General features: G+C 63.4%; 1 long non-coding RNA gene across 1 annotated transcript; it reads left to right on the forward strand.

The window, feature by feature from the left end:
- Positions 1 to 9,090: 9,090 nt before the first annotated feature.
- LOC147575148 (uncharacterized) lies at positions 9,091 to 14,460 on the forward strand. The gene is made up of 2 exons (XR_015243353.1): positions 9,091 to 9,256; positions 12,742 to 14,460. It is a non-coding gene; the product is annotated as an uncharacterized LOC147575148 (long non-coding RNA).
- Positions 14,461 to 15,592: the final 1,132 nt, after the last annotated feature.

The raw sequence follows: 15,592 nt of genomic DNA on the forward strand, positions 1-15,592 counted from the left end.
CCCAAGAGCCTGGCGCAGCCACTTACTGCGCTCGAGTCACAAGGTCGTTTCCATAGAAGCAGAAGACATTGCTGAGCCTGGGGGTCTGACTCGCCAAGTACCGGTCCGTCTGTCTGATAAAGGAGGCCTTCTGGAAGCTTCAGAGAGCCGCGAGTAGCCAGGCTGAGACATACACCAGGTTGTTGGTATGATGGCGGGGGGAGGCAGATTGTCCGCGTTCCCGGGACGCCCTGTGTCGGGGGGTGGGAGGCCCGGGACCCGGAGGAGCTGGAAGTCCAGCAGACCCTGAGTTCCCGCAGCTCAGCCGTGAGAGCTCCGAGGGCGTCCCGGGCCCGCCTGGGAGGGCTGTGGCTTGGGTCTGGAGGACGAGCCAGAGCCGGACGAGAGGCAAAAGCGGGAGAGAGGGTCCGCAGCAAAAGCCAAGAGAGGGGAAGGGCCGTGTGGAAGCCAGAGGACCCTCGCTCCTCCTCCAGAACTTTCTACACCTGTAGGGCCAACAACTTCCAGACACATGTTCACCGCACCCAGGTAGGGAAACAGCCATCCAGACTTGGGGCAGAAGCGTGTATGATCAGCCCAGCCGGCACCTGGCCTCCCTGGGCTCACGATCCCATCAGCAGAGGCCATAGGAATGTTCAGTTTCCCCCTGCCCGGCCTCTCCCAGCTGGACCATCACCACACACAGCTCTAGGCCTCGCCAGTGATGCTGTGTCTCAACAAGACTGCGGTCCCTAGACAAGTGCAGTGTGCAACCTGCACAGCTGTACGTGGAAACCCTGAGATCGGCTCTGTCCCAGCTCCTGCAGCAAACCCGGCTGAGAAGCCCCTCGCCAGGCCCCTCACCCACTCCAGCTCTGGGCTGTTCCGGGCGCCATCCTCAACTTCCAAAGACGCTCTGGACACCAGCAAGTGCACAAACATCCGGGCACACGGCTCGTCCACTCCAGTGTTGTTTCGGAAAGTCAAGACTGGAAGCAGCCTAACTTTCGACCGCAGGAGACTATTTATGCGAACGACGGCACGGACTTACGGCAGATTTTCACAGCACCTTCAATAAAGCGCGTGTCCGACCTGGACGGGGCCAGATGCTCCCTGGGGACCAGAGGAGAAAGAGCAGGCCGTGGAATTATGCAGAGCATGATCCCCGTAAAAATGCCCTGAAGTTTGCAAACTGCGGAGACAGAGCCCAGTGGGCTCTACACCAAGCCGCCCTCTCCCTCTCCTGATTCTGGGACGAGAATGGCTTGCTTGGAGGTGCTCTTCACAAGCTCAGCAGTAACCACCAATCTGGAAAGAGATTACCCGGGAACGTCTGAGGAGCACAGGCCCCCGGGGCCCAGGCATCGAGGGGGCCCTTTCTTGCAAGCGGCCGGGGGCAAGAAGCCCTTCCCACAGGCTTTCCTCACCTGGCGGGGTGGGGACGGTCACGCCACCACGGGGAGGTCAAAGCAGAAGCACCAGGAGGCTGGCCGGAGGCGGGAGGTGGACCGGCCCGGGGAGCTGCCGGGGCAGGTGCCGGGGAGGGGGTCCAGCCCAGCGCTGCCCCAGACACGCTCTCCTAAAGCGGAGGAGGACGCGGACCCTCAGAACAAAGCTGGCCGAGCTTGGATGCCCGCCTGCTGTGGGTGAGGTCCCGGGATCCCTGATGGGCACACTCACACTGCAAGGCTGCAGGGGTGCCGAGAGTGGGACCCCACAGCAGGAGCTCCCGAGGTGGACATGGGCCCTGGAGGAGAGCCGATCTTTAGGGCTTCCACGTACAGCTGTGCAGGTTGCACCTGCACTTCTCCCAACCAGAAGAGGCCTGGACGGTCTCACTGATGGGTATCCAGGGTCCTCCCGAGGGTAGGCACCTTTTGAGGGACGTGCAGCCCCTCGAGGAGAATGAAGGACTCAGAAGGGCAGCCGTCCCGGTCCTGCCGAAGGAGCGGACGACCAGTCCCCCACAGGCTCCCAGCTCTGGTTTTCTTCGTTATCTCCAGAAAGTTCCTTCCACGCCCCCTCCTCCCACAGCCCGGCCCCTTCTGCCCCTGACCTCCGCCTCCGAGCCTTCCGGCCTGGTGGCCCAAACAAAGCAAACGGTAGGTAGGGACGTCTCAGGGTCGTCGGTGGGAGTCGGGGGGATTTCATATCTGCAGAAACCTTTGCCTCCGTTCTAGTCAAAAATAAAGATAAAAAGCCTGCTCCCAGGGGCTGCGTGATCCAAACGCCGAAAATTCCAAAGACTAAAGAGGACGGGGCTGGGCAGGGACCCCCTTCCCTGGTGCGGCTAGGGGTCGGGCTCCCGATGACACGTCCTGTTAGCAGCCGGCGGATAAAATATTTAGACAGCCCTCACCGAGGGTTCCAGGCAAAGCCCGCCCCACAGCCGCGCCAGCCCCAAACAGGAAGGCGCGAAGACGAAAATTAAAATAAAACAAAGGCCAGATAAATGCAGACGTTTCGTCGTAAAAATTCATGAACACCAACCTCCCTTGCAATGTGTTTTGGTTGAACAAGTGGAGAGCCCCGTCTCACCTCCAGGAGACACGCCATCTAAGTATGATTTGGGGAATTCCCGGCCAGTGGTCTCCCAGTGCGTGTGGTGGGGCCCAGCTGGCCGCAGCGGGAGAGCCCCAAGGCCCCCTCGGGACCTGGAAAAGCCAACCCGGTCCGGGCGCCTGCTCCGCCAGGGACCCGGGCCTCGGCCCCTCCCTCCGGGGCTTGGGGGTGTCGGCAGGAAGCAACCGCGGGCCCGGGGGTTGGCCGGTGCCCACTGGGTGCCCGGGCCGGGCATCCCGCAGCATAATCGCGGGAGACGGGCACCGTGCGCTTGACGGGGCGACGGACCGTCCGTCGTAGGAGCTGTGTGGCTGCAACTGGACGGCTCTTTCCCGCCACGCGGAGGGGGGCTGGCCAGGCGCCAGAGGGTGGCCGCAGGACCCGCAGCCGCCCCGCGGGAGAGGGTGGAGGGGCCGACCCGGGGCTGCAGCGGTGGCCGTGGCGGGCACTCTGTACATGGCGACAGGCCCCGTTCCCCGGGGGACGCCGGCCCGGCGGGAGAGGCGCCACCCGCGCTCAGCAGGGAGAGGCTGTTCCTCTGCAGTCGCTAATGGAGGCCTGTTTGTACAGAAGGCCGCTGGCAGAGACAGGCTTTTACAAAACCTAATTGGGGCCGGAAGGCTCCGGAAGGCTCCGGAAGGCGCCGCTGGCTGCTGGCAGGTGTAGCGGCGGCAAGGGGAGCGGCAGACGGACACAGAGGGGCCCACGTGACCAAGGACCCGAGATGAAGGGCGGACGGGTGAGTGGCACGGGAGGTGCTCGGGGACGCCCGGCCAGGGTCCGGCAAGAAGCCCCTCATCCGTGCAGCCTGTTCCGGGCACCCACCAGCCAGGGTCAGGGGGCGAATGACAGGCGGGGCCGGTCCGGACGCAGGCGGGGCTGCAGGGCGGGACCGAGGCTGCTCTCCGGGCTGATGGGCCGGTGCCCTCAAGCCTCGAGCAGCCAGGGCCTCAGACAAGTGCCACAGGCTGTGCTCTGTACCCCCTGCCCGACCCCCACACATCCATTTATCTTCCGCAAAATGGGATAATCACAGATCATCCTACCCACAGACCTGAGGGGCCGCCTCGTGGCTCGAGGACACTCGAGGACACTGCCCTGGCTGGGCCTGGTGGTGACAGGCGTCCTGATGTTCCTGGTAGTGTTACTTCCCCTCTCTACCATCGCAGCCCAGGGAGACCTACCCGAGGGGCCTTTGGCCGCATGCGAGGGGATGACCCTGTGCCCGAAGGAGCTGAGGACAGCATGGGACTCCCGATGTTCCGGGGGACTCAGGACACACTGTGTTGGGAACAGTATCTCCGTGTCATGCTCTCTGGATAAGGGCCCCTGGGGGGTCCTTGTAGTGCCTTTGTGCCCCCCCCCGCCCCCAGCCCGCCCCCCCCCCCCAGGGCTCCCAAGCTCCTCAGAAGCATCCGTAAGACCACACCGCGACATTCATGAGCCCTGGGCACCGCCTCCACTCTGCCTAGTGGGTCTGTCCACCCTGCCCCTGCCCAGGGACAGCTGCCCAGCTTTGGCTCTGGGAGGACCACCAGCGTGAGAACGCCACTGGCCAAACAGCCTGGGCCACGCCCACTCACAGACGGGTTTCCCGACACCCGGGCCGATGGGCAAACAGCAGAGAAGGCTCCTCTTGTCAAGAAATCTTCGCATCTGTACCTCCCTGGGGCCCCTCCCCGAGACAGACAAGCCTGATGTCAGGGCTGCCCAGGACTGAAGCCACAGAGGGCACTCTGTCTGTTCCCCCCCAGCCCCACCCCTCCAGAGCCACCCCTCCAGAGCCACAGCTGTGCAAGCAGTTCGGGGACCTTGGCGGACATCAGAAGCAGCGGGTGCAGGAGAACCAGGGTGCTGGCTGAGCCCAGGCTCTGGCGGTCACCTCCATGTGTAAAGCAGGCTCGGTCACGGGGTCCCCGCATTCGGGCTGGGACAAGTTGACCTCTAGACAGATGCCCAGTCTCAGGATGACACGTGCCGACCTCCCCGGGGGTCTGTGGCCTTTCCAGGAGGTTGTGCAGCTGAGCAGGTCCCTGCAGGGGGGTCGTGGAGGCAGGTGGGTACAGGGGTAACGAGTCCCCCAAAGGCCAGCGCCAGCCTGGGTCACGTGCTGTCTGGACCCCCAAGTTGCCTACAGCTTCCTGCACGCCGACCGGCCTCCTATGTGCCTCTTCCGTTTCCCAACCTCCAAGCAAGGGCCCCAGGCGCAAGCTTGGGCTCTCTCCAGCCTCAGTCCGCTCCCCTGTGAGGTGGCCATCTGGCCCCCTAAAACAGTGGGACACCGTGGGCCCTCTGAAAACCCAGGACTGGCATCAGACCCCTACCAGGGGCACCGTGGTCATTGTAGAGAAGACGTCCCTTTGTGTCCCTTAGTTTACATCACGCAATGGTTTACGGGGAGGACCCGTCCCCCCACCCATGGCGTCTGTGGGGCCTCACCGCAGGTGGGGAGCAGGCTGGGCAGGTCCACGGCACCTCCATTTTGCAGATGAGTAAGACTGAGGCTCAGGAAGGGCAAGCCAGGTCTGGACAAGTCCGGCCCACGTCACAGGGCCTGGCCTGGCCTGGAGAGCACTGCTTCCCACCTCTACAGCCCATCCCCCCCCCCACAGGCACACGCACACTCACGCACACACAGGCAGGGGCAGGCCCATGTGCACACGTCCTAGCCCCACCGACAGGGAGGGGTGTTTCCTGGTCAGAACTGGGCTTCTCCGGGCAGGATTGAACAAAATCTGTGCTCCGGGCTCCGTGAACCCAGCAATGAGGGCTTTAAGCCCCCTGGGAGGGGGGAGGCTCTGTCCCCCTCTCGGTGCTGAGGCCCTGGGCCAGCAGGTGACCGTCCTCCTCAAGCCTCCCGGGAGCTGTTGACAGCAGGACACAGACGTGCAGCAGCGCCACCTAGCGGGAGCGGCGGGGCCTGCAGGCGGGCGTCCACGGCCTGGCCCCTGCACCTGCTCAGCCCAGCGCCCAGGGGAGGGAACCAGCCGTGCAGAAGCCCTTTCTAGGGCACCACACAGCCCGACGCCCACCTGTCTCTGGCACGCGACCCTCAACAAAACACAAAAGAACGTAAGGCTCAAGTTCCACGGAGTCCCAGAAAGGCCTGTCCACGCGGCAGCCACTGACTACTTGAAAAGACAGGTTTGGGCTTTTTCTCCTAAAGACCTGATCTCTTCAAAACCCCTGGTCCCCACGCCTGGGAGCCAGGGCTGGACGGAGGAAGCTTTAGGCGCGTCGAAGTCCATCCCCTCCCTCGGTCCCGGCCCAGTCGTGGAGCCGTGGACACCGGGGAGGGCGAACGGGGAGGACCCAGTCTCACATGAGAAGCTGTTTCTGCGTTGGTGTTGGGTTCCCCCCCCCCCCACGGGGCTCCGGCTGCAATCACGGCGGCATTCCCCTGAGTCCTCTCGGCAGGTGGCTGCAGGGCAGCGGGCAGCGGGGGGCCTCTGAGCCAAGACCCCAGGCCCGCCTTTCCAGGACTTTCCTCACCCCAATGAGGCGGATGCACGGGGTGGCACGGGGGCGCCCCCTGCTGGCACGGCCCCTCGCAGGGGTGGGACAGTTGCCACCCGCTGGGACCCTCACTCCTTATGTCAGTGTGAATGTGCCCTTCAGATACCCCTGCTTTAATCCCAAATTTACCCTGCCCAGCAGTTAGTGGGGACCTCAGAGCTGTGCGGGGAAGGCAACGTCAGTGGGCTTCATAGGCAAGACGCGAGGGGGACGGGCCGGCTGTCTCAATGTCGGAGGTGAGAGCCCGAGGTGGAGACACGGGTGTAAGGCCGCCAGGCCCCAGAGACGGCTCTCTGTGGGGCGCCGCCCCGACCCCAGACTCCCCCTCCCTGGTTTGGCACCAGCAAGGGGCTGGGGGGACGTGGGGGTTGTCCTACAGGCGGGGACAATTGAAATCCGCCCCCTCCCTTTTTGTGTCTCGTCTTCCGTCAGGGCCACACTGCCAGACAGGCTAGCGGGGCACTTGCTGGGTTACGAACAGACGGGTCTGGGCCGGGCCTTCTGCTCTGAACCAGCGTCTCTCAGCCCTGGTTCTGGGAAAGAGGGACTTGGTGTGGGCTCTTCTGTCCCTTCGGGAGACGTGGGTCCGAGGGCTCAGCCGCGCATGCGGGTCGGCACGCGTGTGCCCCCATGCGCGTGGGCGGGCGCGGCCCCGTGTGTGTGCGTGCAGGTGCATGTGAACCTCCGAGCAGCTCCACGCGGGGGTGGGGGCGGGAGTTCGTGAGGACCAGAGTGCTCCCCGGCCCCCGGCCCCTCAACTGCAGCCACGGCCCAGCCCCAGTCCTGAGCGGGGCCTTCCGCACCCGGAGCCTGCCCCGCCCCTCAGCCCCACGGCCCATCCTCCCCTCGGCACCATCAAGGAACCCGGTGCCTCGGAGACGCCACGGGATCTGTTTCGTGGGCCGTGTTTGCTGCGTCCGTGGGCTGCCTTGTTCCTCGCTGAGCTGCAGCGAGAGGCGGGCCCGATTGTGCGGAGCCCGCTGCCAACGCCCCCGCGGACTCGGGCTCCGTCCAGCTTCTGCCGGCGGCCGGCGCCGGTTCAGACGTCCCCCCGGGCGTGGGCCACACGGGAGGTGGACTTTGCCACCTGAGTCGGCACCAGGGGCCGGGCCACGTTACACTACGGTTTGACTTCTTGTGCTAACGGTGGGCTTGAGAGGGACTAAAGCTGGTGTTCCAGAACGTTCCCGTTGCTGATTGTGTACATAAAACAGTGGAATGACAAAAAAAAAATCAGAATTGGAGGCACCCACTGTCTCATCCCCCACCGCCCCCTCGCTCCCCGGCCTACTCCAATCTGGCTTCCGGATTCCAAGGACTCTCCGCTCCCAGCAGCTGCCCGCCTCTCTGGACCTCCTCGGCCACGCCTCCGAAGTCCCGGGGTGACCAGTGGCCTCCCCTGCAGGAGATGCCCAGGTAGGACTTGCACGCCGCTGCCCCTCCCCCCGTGTCAGCCTCACCGCCCCCCTCGGCCACACGTCCCGCTGGCCTTAGTCCCCCCGCCCCCCGCCGTCCTCTGCAGAGGGCTCAGCTCAGTCCGCGTCAACTTTCCCAGCTCTGATGCTGACTCTGCTCCCAGGCATCTGTCCAGTGTCCACTGTCAGGCAATTCCCCAGCACCCCGGGCCCCACGGACCTCTCAATTCTTTCAACAGAAACGAGGCAGGTGGCCCCGGGCCTGCCTCGACCTCCCTTTGGATGCGTGTGCCCCAGCCTGGGTGTGTGGGGGCACCTTCTTCCGCTCGGGCCTCGGCTCAGACATCACGCCTCGGCGAAGGCCCCGGGGCCCCACACTCAGACCCAGGCCAGGTATTATGGTCTCGTCCCCTACACTAGAGTTCTCTGTTCCCGGTAGGCGCTCACTGGATCTCTGCCCTTTGCCCCGCCCAGAAGGCAGGGTGGCCAGGCAGCACTTGTGCAGGTCCCCATTCCAGAGACACTTCTTCCCGTGTCCCACCCACCACGTCCCTGGCAGGGCTCCCTTAGCAAGTTGTTAAACCTCCCGGTTTCACCTGAAGACATCCCAGGTGCCGGCTGAGTCTCTGGTTCTCTGTAGCCCAGCTCTTTGTGGCCAAAGTCAGGAACCAGCAGGGGGAGGCAGGGAAAGATAGGGAGAGGCAGGGGGAGGCGGGGGAGGCAGGGGAGGCAGGGGCAGCAGGGGGAGGCTGGGGAAGGCCGGGGGAGGCAGGGGGAGGCGGGAGGAGGCAGGGGAGGCAGGTGGAGGGGGCTGTCTGCTTCAAACGCACTCTGCCCCGCTCCGGGGGATGCCAGGGCTTTCACTGTTCTCCCACCAGCAGGGACTCGACTGTGTGGTGCGGGGACACTGTTAGTAGGTGAGGGGGCAGCACACCCAAGGCTCGCGGCCTCTGACCGGCCTCCTGCGGTCTACACTCATCCTTCCCGGTGTTCACCTCTGCCCCTGTTTGGTCGGGCACTGAGCTGAATCTGGAGCTGACGAGAGAAAAGACACGGGAGCTCAGAGAGCTCGGGGGAAATGGGTTCTAACAGCCCCCAGCCCGGGTACGCGCTGGGCGGCCCAGGGTCAGGGACCTGCAGGGAGGGCGCCTCACCCGACCCGGCACAGGCCTGGATCCGGGGCGGAAAACACTGACCCTGCCCCGTGCTGGGCCCACTTTACGGATGGAGACACCGAGGCACCGGCAGCTGGAGCAGCCTGAGGTCTGGTGCCAGGGGGCCGAGGAGAATCCAGGCCTCCTGGGCCAGCGTGCTTCCTACCCCGGCCCCACCTCCCCCTAAGTAGACCTTTCCCAGATGCTGGGGTAAGAGCTTCTGCTCCAGCGCCCTGGATGAGCCCAAGGTCACCCAGCCCTTGGGACACCAGGCCCCGGGCTCCTCCTCCCCCCAGGCGCCGGCCGGACTCCAGCAGCCCCCTTCACGGGGTTCAGGAAGCGCCCCTCCACGCGTGATCCACCCACAAGCCGGCTCTGCAGGGGTGCAGAGGCCCCGTGTCAGCCAGGCCTCCTGGGGCTCCCGCGGACACGCTCCACGCGTGAGGAAGGGAGGTCAGAAGCAGCCAACCGTTCACAGCCTCATCAGCTCACGGCGTGTGGGCGGGTGTTTCTCCGGCTGTGGAGAGCGGCTGCCCAGAGCCCGGTGCGGTTAAGCCGTGCCTCTGCGTAGTAGGTCAGTGCAAAGATGTTTACGGAGGCGCGTGAGTTCCAAACGACGCTACTGCCCTGGTAAGCAATCGCATGACCTCATAAAAGAGTTAATGTGGTCCAGGTCAGCGCTATTTCTGGGGCTGGGATCAGAGCTCAGCCTGGTGCTGGGGATCAGGGCTGAGTCTGGGACTAGGATCAGGGCTCAGCCTGGGGGATGGGATCAGGGCTGAGTCTGGGGCTGGAATCAGAACTCAACCTGGCTGGGGATCAGGGCTGAGTCTGGGGCTGGAATCAGGGCTCAGTCTGAGGCTGGAATCAAGGCTGAGTCTGGGACTGAGGTCAGGGCTCAGCCTGAGGTAAGGATCAGGGCTGAGTCTGGGACTAGGATCAGGGCTCAGCCTGGGGCTGGGATCAGGGCTCAGCCTGGGGCTGGGGATCAGGGCTGAGTCTGGGACTAGGATCAGGGTTCAGCCTGGGGCTGGGATCAGGGCTGAGTCTGGGGCTGGAATCAGCGCTCAACCTGGGGCTGGGAATCAGGGCTCAGCCTGGGGCTGGGATCAGGGCTGAGTCTGGGGCTGGAATCAGAACTCAACCTGGGGCTGGGGATCAGGGCTCAGCCTGGGGCTGGGATCAGAGCTGAGTCTGGGGCTGGAATCAGAGCTCAACCTGGGGCTGGGGATCAGGGCTCAGCCTGGGGCTGGGATCAGGGCTGAGTCTGGGACTAGGATCAGGGTTCAGCCTGGGGCTGGGATCAGGGCTGAGTCTGGGGCTGGAATCAGGGCTCAACCTGGGGCTGGGGATCAGGGCTCAGCCTGGGGCTGGGATCAGGGCTGAGTCTGGGACTAGGATCAGGGTTGAGCCTGGGGCTGGGATCAGGTCTCAGCCTGATGGAGGAACAGGGCTCAGTCTGGAGCAGGGTACGAAGCACGAGCTCCCCGGTCGGGTGGTGGAATCTCTTCGCGGGAACAGCGTGAGCCTGTGCAGCCCACGTGATCCTCTGCCGTGCTGGGAGCAGCAAGATATTTCCAACAGCTGCCTGATGTGATCCCCCGCAAAGCCATAAAGCAGAAACTGACTTTGAAATGGCCCTTTCTCCGCCTGTATCCTCGGACATAAATTTAAATAAAACGGCAATTTAAATGCCTGCAACACTGAGGAGGCGGCATGGGGCTGTCTCTCCGGGCTGCGCAGGGAGACGGAGAGCGGCCCTAAGCCCATCGTGCCGAGCCACGCGGGTGAAGGTCGGCGCTGGGGCAGCGGGGAGGGTGACCAGCCCTCGGCAGATGGGGCAAACAGCGGGCACCTGCACCTTCCCCTCTAGGCCCGCGTCCCCAGGCGGACGGGAGGAGCGCCGGGTCACCTCTGGGAGGGCGCTGACCCTCCCTGACCCTCGGTTTCCACCTCTGGACGACAGGGAAATATACAACGTGTGTGTACACCGTCCGTGAGACTCACGGGGACGCAGCAGATCCCCAGCCCGCGGAAAGCGCTCGTAAATCCCCTGCCGTGTTTCTGCTGTGATGGGGACCCACAGCGGCTCCGGTGGGGACTGAGCTGACCTGACCTGTGCCACGGCAGCGCCCCTCACTCCCGAGTGTGCGGCGGGGGTCCCCAGAGCGCCGGCCCACCCCAGGGCCTCTGAAGCAGCAGGTCTGGGGTGGGGTCTGAGAGTGCACGTGTCTGACGCGCTCCCGGCTGGTGCTGCCAGGCGGGGACCCTGCTGAGACCCGCTGTGCGAGAGGGGGTCCCTGGGGCAGGACGGAAGGAGGAGTCTCGCTGGGGCCCGGTCGAGAGAGGACCAGAGCGGTCTCCAGGGGAGAGGGAGGAGCTACCGAGCCTCTGGGGACCCGCCCCAGCCGGACCCCTACGGAGCCCCCCTCAGCGGTGGGTCCCTGGGCAGAGCACCCCATCAAGGGCCGCTGGACCTTGGGCCCCTGCCCGCCCTCATCCATGGCTCGTCACCCCTTCACAGCAGCAAACCTCTCTGCCTACTCCATCCCCCTGCGAACTCGGAGGCCCGGTTTCTGGCCAGGCGGCAAGTCCCAGGATGGGCAGGTGGGGTGCACGTGCCAAACCCAGGGTGCCCTCAATGCCATCCCGAGACAAACCTGGACTGGGGCCCCTTCCCTCCCCTCCCTGCAGCCTCTATCCTCTGGACAGCCAGGCCTCCCTGTTCCCTGCCTCTGCAGCGAAGCCCGGAGGAGGAAGGCCGTCAGCGACATCGGTGGCTTTTACGGGGTGGCCTTTGCCAAGATTTGCAGCCCGGCACTAAAAGTCAGACACAAGCCCACAGCAGGGAGGAAGGAAATCGGTTACAGAGATGAGCCCCCGGGGCCCATGTGGCCCCAGCCTGTCCAGGGGTGGCAGGTGGGGTGGGGTGGGGGTCCAGTGACATGGCTGAGAGGGAAGGGCAGGAAGCAGGTGTCGGGAGGGGTCTTCAGAGCTGGCGTGGTCAGGAAAACCCAATAGGCCAGGAAGGGGTAAAATGGCTCGGGGGTCCCTCTGGGGACAGTGAGCAGACATGAGCTCACAGGTGTGTGCTCACAGATATACTAGGAAACGGCATAGGCCCTACAAGGACTTCACCAGTGACAGGGACTTACTGGCCACCAAGAAAAGCACCAGAAAGGTGAAGAGCTCAGGCTTCAGGCAGAGGCAAGGTCAGAGACTAGCTATGGTCAAGGGGCAGGGGCTCCGTCCGGATCGGGGAGCGGTGATGGGTGGGGGCATCTTAGGAGGCTGGGATCAGAGTCAAGGTCATTCCCCAGGCCAGATGCAGAGTTCTCGGTAGCTGAGGTCCAAGGTTGAGCTCAGGTCACGGCGGAGCCAGCTCTGGGGGCGGCTGGACGCTGAGGAGTGGGGAGAACTCAGCAGGGAGTGGCCACGCAGGGCACAGCCATGGCTGCAGGTGGATGTGGAACGGTGCTCACAGGCAGCGTGGGAGCAGATTCGTCCTTTTTGTCAGCCAGGGTCCCTTGCTTGTAGTATAACCAGGGTCACTCACTACCCCCCACAGCCCAGGATCAGTCCGGTGCCCTCTCAGACAGGCTCAGCCATGAGCCAGTCTTCTCTGCCTCAGTTTCCTGCTTCCACCAGTCCCTGCTACCCTCGACATCCCCCCCAACCCCCACTGGCCCCCACTGGCCCCCGCTACCCTCCACCACTCCCCACTGGCCCCCACTGGCCCCAACACCCTCCACCTCCCCTCCCAACCCCCACTGGCCCCCACTGGCCCCCACTGGCCCCCACCACCTTCCACCTCCCCCCCAACCCCCACTGGCCCCCACTGGCCCCCGCTACCCTCCACCACCCCCCACTGGCCCCCACTGGCCCTCACCACCCTCCACCTCCCCCCAACCCCCACTGGCCCCCACTGGCCCCCACTACCCTCCACCTCCCCTCCCAACCCCCACTGGCCCCCACTGGCCCCCACCACCCTCCACCTCCCCCCCAACCCCCACTGGCCCCCACTGGCCCCCGCTACCCTCCACCACCCTCCACCCCTCCCACCGGCCATCAGTTTCTAGATCATTCTCTGTCTTCACCTACTTCTTTCTCTCCAGTCTTCTGCCAACACAAATGAAGGGCGCACCCCCCAATCCAGCAAAATACCACCCCCTGGGACTGACAGAGAGCAGGGACCTTCTCTGCTGATTCAGTAACACCACCGGCTGGAAGAGAGGGCATTGGAAGCTGTACTGCAGAGGATCCAAAGTGACACATTTGGCCTCCTTTTCTGGAATCCCCTTGGCCTCCTGGGGGAAGAGGCAGGCTCCGGGGTGGAGCCGAGCCCGGAACGTCCTGGGATGTTGCGAAATGATGCACAAACCCACGGAAAGGGCGTGGGAGCCAGACCCAAGGAGCTGCCAGCTTGGCTCCAAAAGCTGGGACAATCTGGGCAAGAGATAAAGAAAAGGCGTGTTGCATTTTAACCCACGACGGAATTAATGTTCACGAGTCCTTCCTGGCATAAATAAACGACTGAATGATTACGCGGAGAAGGGACAGTGCTTCCTTCGGGAAGGTCCTAGTTCATAAATGTGGAGGGAGTGAGGGAACAGAACGTCATCAGACCCGCTGCCACCAAGATTCACCAATGGGCACCCAAAATCACAGAAGTTTGAGGGGGAACAGTGTCTCTGCAGAGCCTGAACGTATCTCCCTCAAGACACTGGCTAATTACGAAGAGAAAACAGAGACGGTTTGCAAGAGAAAATATTTTGCAATAACTTTTCAGGAGACAAATTTGCAGTAGAGAAACATAGCAGACGGCAGCTTAACGAAGGGCTCGAGGTTAACAACACGGGGACCTGTGGGCGTCCCGTCCCCCCAAGACGGGGCGTGAGAAAGCCGCCTCTGCTCTCCTGTCTTCCTGCCCAGGCGCAACTAATGGTGAAAAAGTACCGGACGGACCCCATTTGGGGGACATTCTGTGAAAAAGCCGATCGGCACAGTCCAAAGGCAGAGAGACAAAGACAGACCTCTCGGCAGACGGCAGAGATTAAGGGGCAAGACGGAACATGGGCGCGACGCAGCTCGGTCCTGGCGGGAAGGGACTCCGCAAAGTGGGTGAGCCCCGGGGGAGGCCTGCGGGGCCCTTCATAGTGTCACAGCCGTGCTTGTGTCTCACTCTTGCTAATTGCATGAGATTTGGCCGGACACGGGCGTTAGGGGGACTGCACAGAACTCTGCCCTATTTTGCGGCTCTTCCTTTTATTTTAAAATAAACAATAAGGAAAGCACCCTGTTTGGATTCCAGCCAGGCCCCAAGTGGCTCAGCCCTCCCTCGGCCTCCCTCCTCCCTTCCCCAGCCCCTGCGCCCCCCACACCCCTCCACGGAGCTCTCTGACCTTGCCTCATTCAGAGGTACTCCCAGCTGGAGACAGCTCCCGCCTCCAGGAGCTCGGGCACCTCCCTCACCCCACGACTGGCCAAGCGGCCCCCAGGGGGAGCCCCACGTCCACTGCCCCCGGAGGGACTGACTCCTGGCCGTAGCGGCCTGTCTACCGGTGACTGCCTTGGGGTCAGGCGGCCCACAAGATACTGAGTATGCAGCCTGTGAGTAAAAATCCTTTCTGGAACAGGGGCGCCTGGGTGGCTCGGTCGGTTAAGCACCCGACTTCAGCTCAAGTCATGATCTCACAGTGCATGAGTTCGAGCCCCGAGTAGGGCTCTGTGCTGACAGCTCGGAGCCTGGAGCCTGCTTTGGATTCTGTGTCTCCCTCTCTCTCTGCCCCTCCCCCACTCGTGCTCTGTCTCTCTCTCTCAAAAAACAAACAAACTGAACAAACAAACAAAAAAACAACACGTTAAAAAAAAAATCCTTTCTGGAACAGAAAGATTCCCCGCTCAAATGACTCTGCTCTCTCCCATCTCCCTTTCTCCTTAACGCCTCGTCGTGTTTTCCATGTAGAAATTTCTGCCAAAGCCTACTCCCTTGGGTCAAGACATGGCACCAAGGGACAGAGGCAGAAAAGAGAAAGCCAAACCACCGTGTGGGGCCTCTCGTCCCGGGGTTGGGTCCAGAAGGGACCTCTCAGCCCCGGGAGCACAGAGAGATGCGAGAGCCACGGGCCTCCGGCCCCAGCCCACTCCCCAGCCCAGCCCTCCAAGAACGGGACCCCCTTCACAAGCAACCTCGGGCCGGAGCCATCTCTGCTCACTCCGGGCAGCCGCAGGAGGGCTCTGTGAAGCACATCGTGACTTCACACTGGGAAACAGATTAATAAACCATTATGATAAGCAAGCTGATTATTAGCGCGAGAACGAGGCTCGGGAGCTAATTGAAGCCATCCAGCAAAATGTCAGCGCCTTCTCGGGGTATGAAATATTAATCGCACGCAGGCCCAGACTGGGGAACAGAGGTCTCGTGAGCACCTTTCCTCATACGGGCCCAGGGTCAGGTGCAGCTCCGTTCCCTGCGACAAGGTCAGGGCCACCTGCTCCTGGGGCACGGGGCGCCCCCCTGGTCCCCCTTTCCTGGTCCGCTTCGAGACAAGAGATCCCTGTAAGTGTTGGGGAGCCCCGTTCTTATGGGGTCTCAGCTCAGGGAGGGTCCCGTGTCCCAGGAGGTGGGGCTCAGGGCTGCCTTTGCTGCCACGTTCCAGCGGCTTCCTTGAGGCGTTCGCGGGGACTCTGAACCAGCCCGGAGGAAATCTGCCTGTTCCAGAGACTGGAACAAGCCATTCCAGACCCCAAAAGCAGCCCTCAGCCACCGGACCCTTCTCTCCCCATTGCTCGGCCGGCAACCCCGGGGCCCCCTCCTCCGGCCAGCTCCAGTCACGGTGGTGGGCAAGACGGGATGGCACCAGGCGCACTGGCCAGCCCTCGTGCTGAGGCCTTGCCTCCGGAGAGCCCCAGGCTCATCGGAGGCCAGGAGCCTGTCTTTCTGGGGCGAGGATGAGTCCAGGTAGG

Source organism: Puma concolor, chromosome D4, assembly GCF_028749965.1.
Source record: "Puma concolor isolate L17-30 chromosome D4, mPumCon1.1.hap2, whole genome shotgun sequence".
NCBI classification, from domain to species: domain Eukaryota; kingdom Metazoa; phylum Chordata; class Mammalia; order Carnivora; family Felidae; genus Puma; species Puma concolor.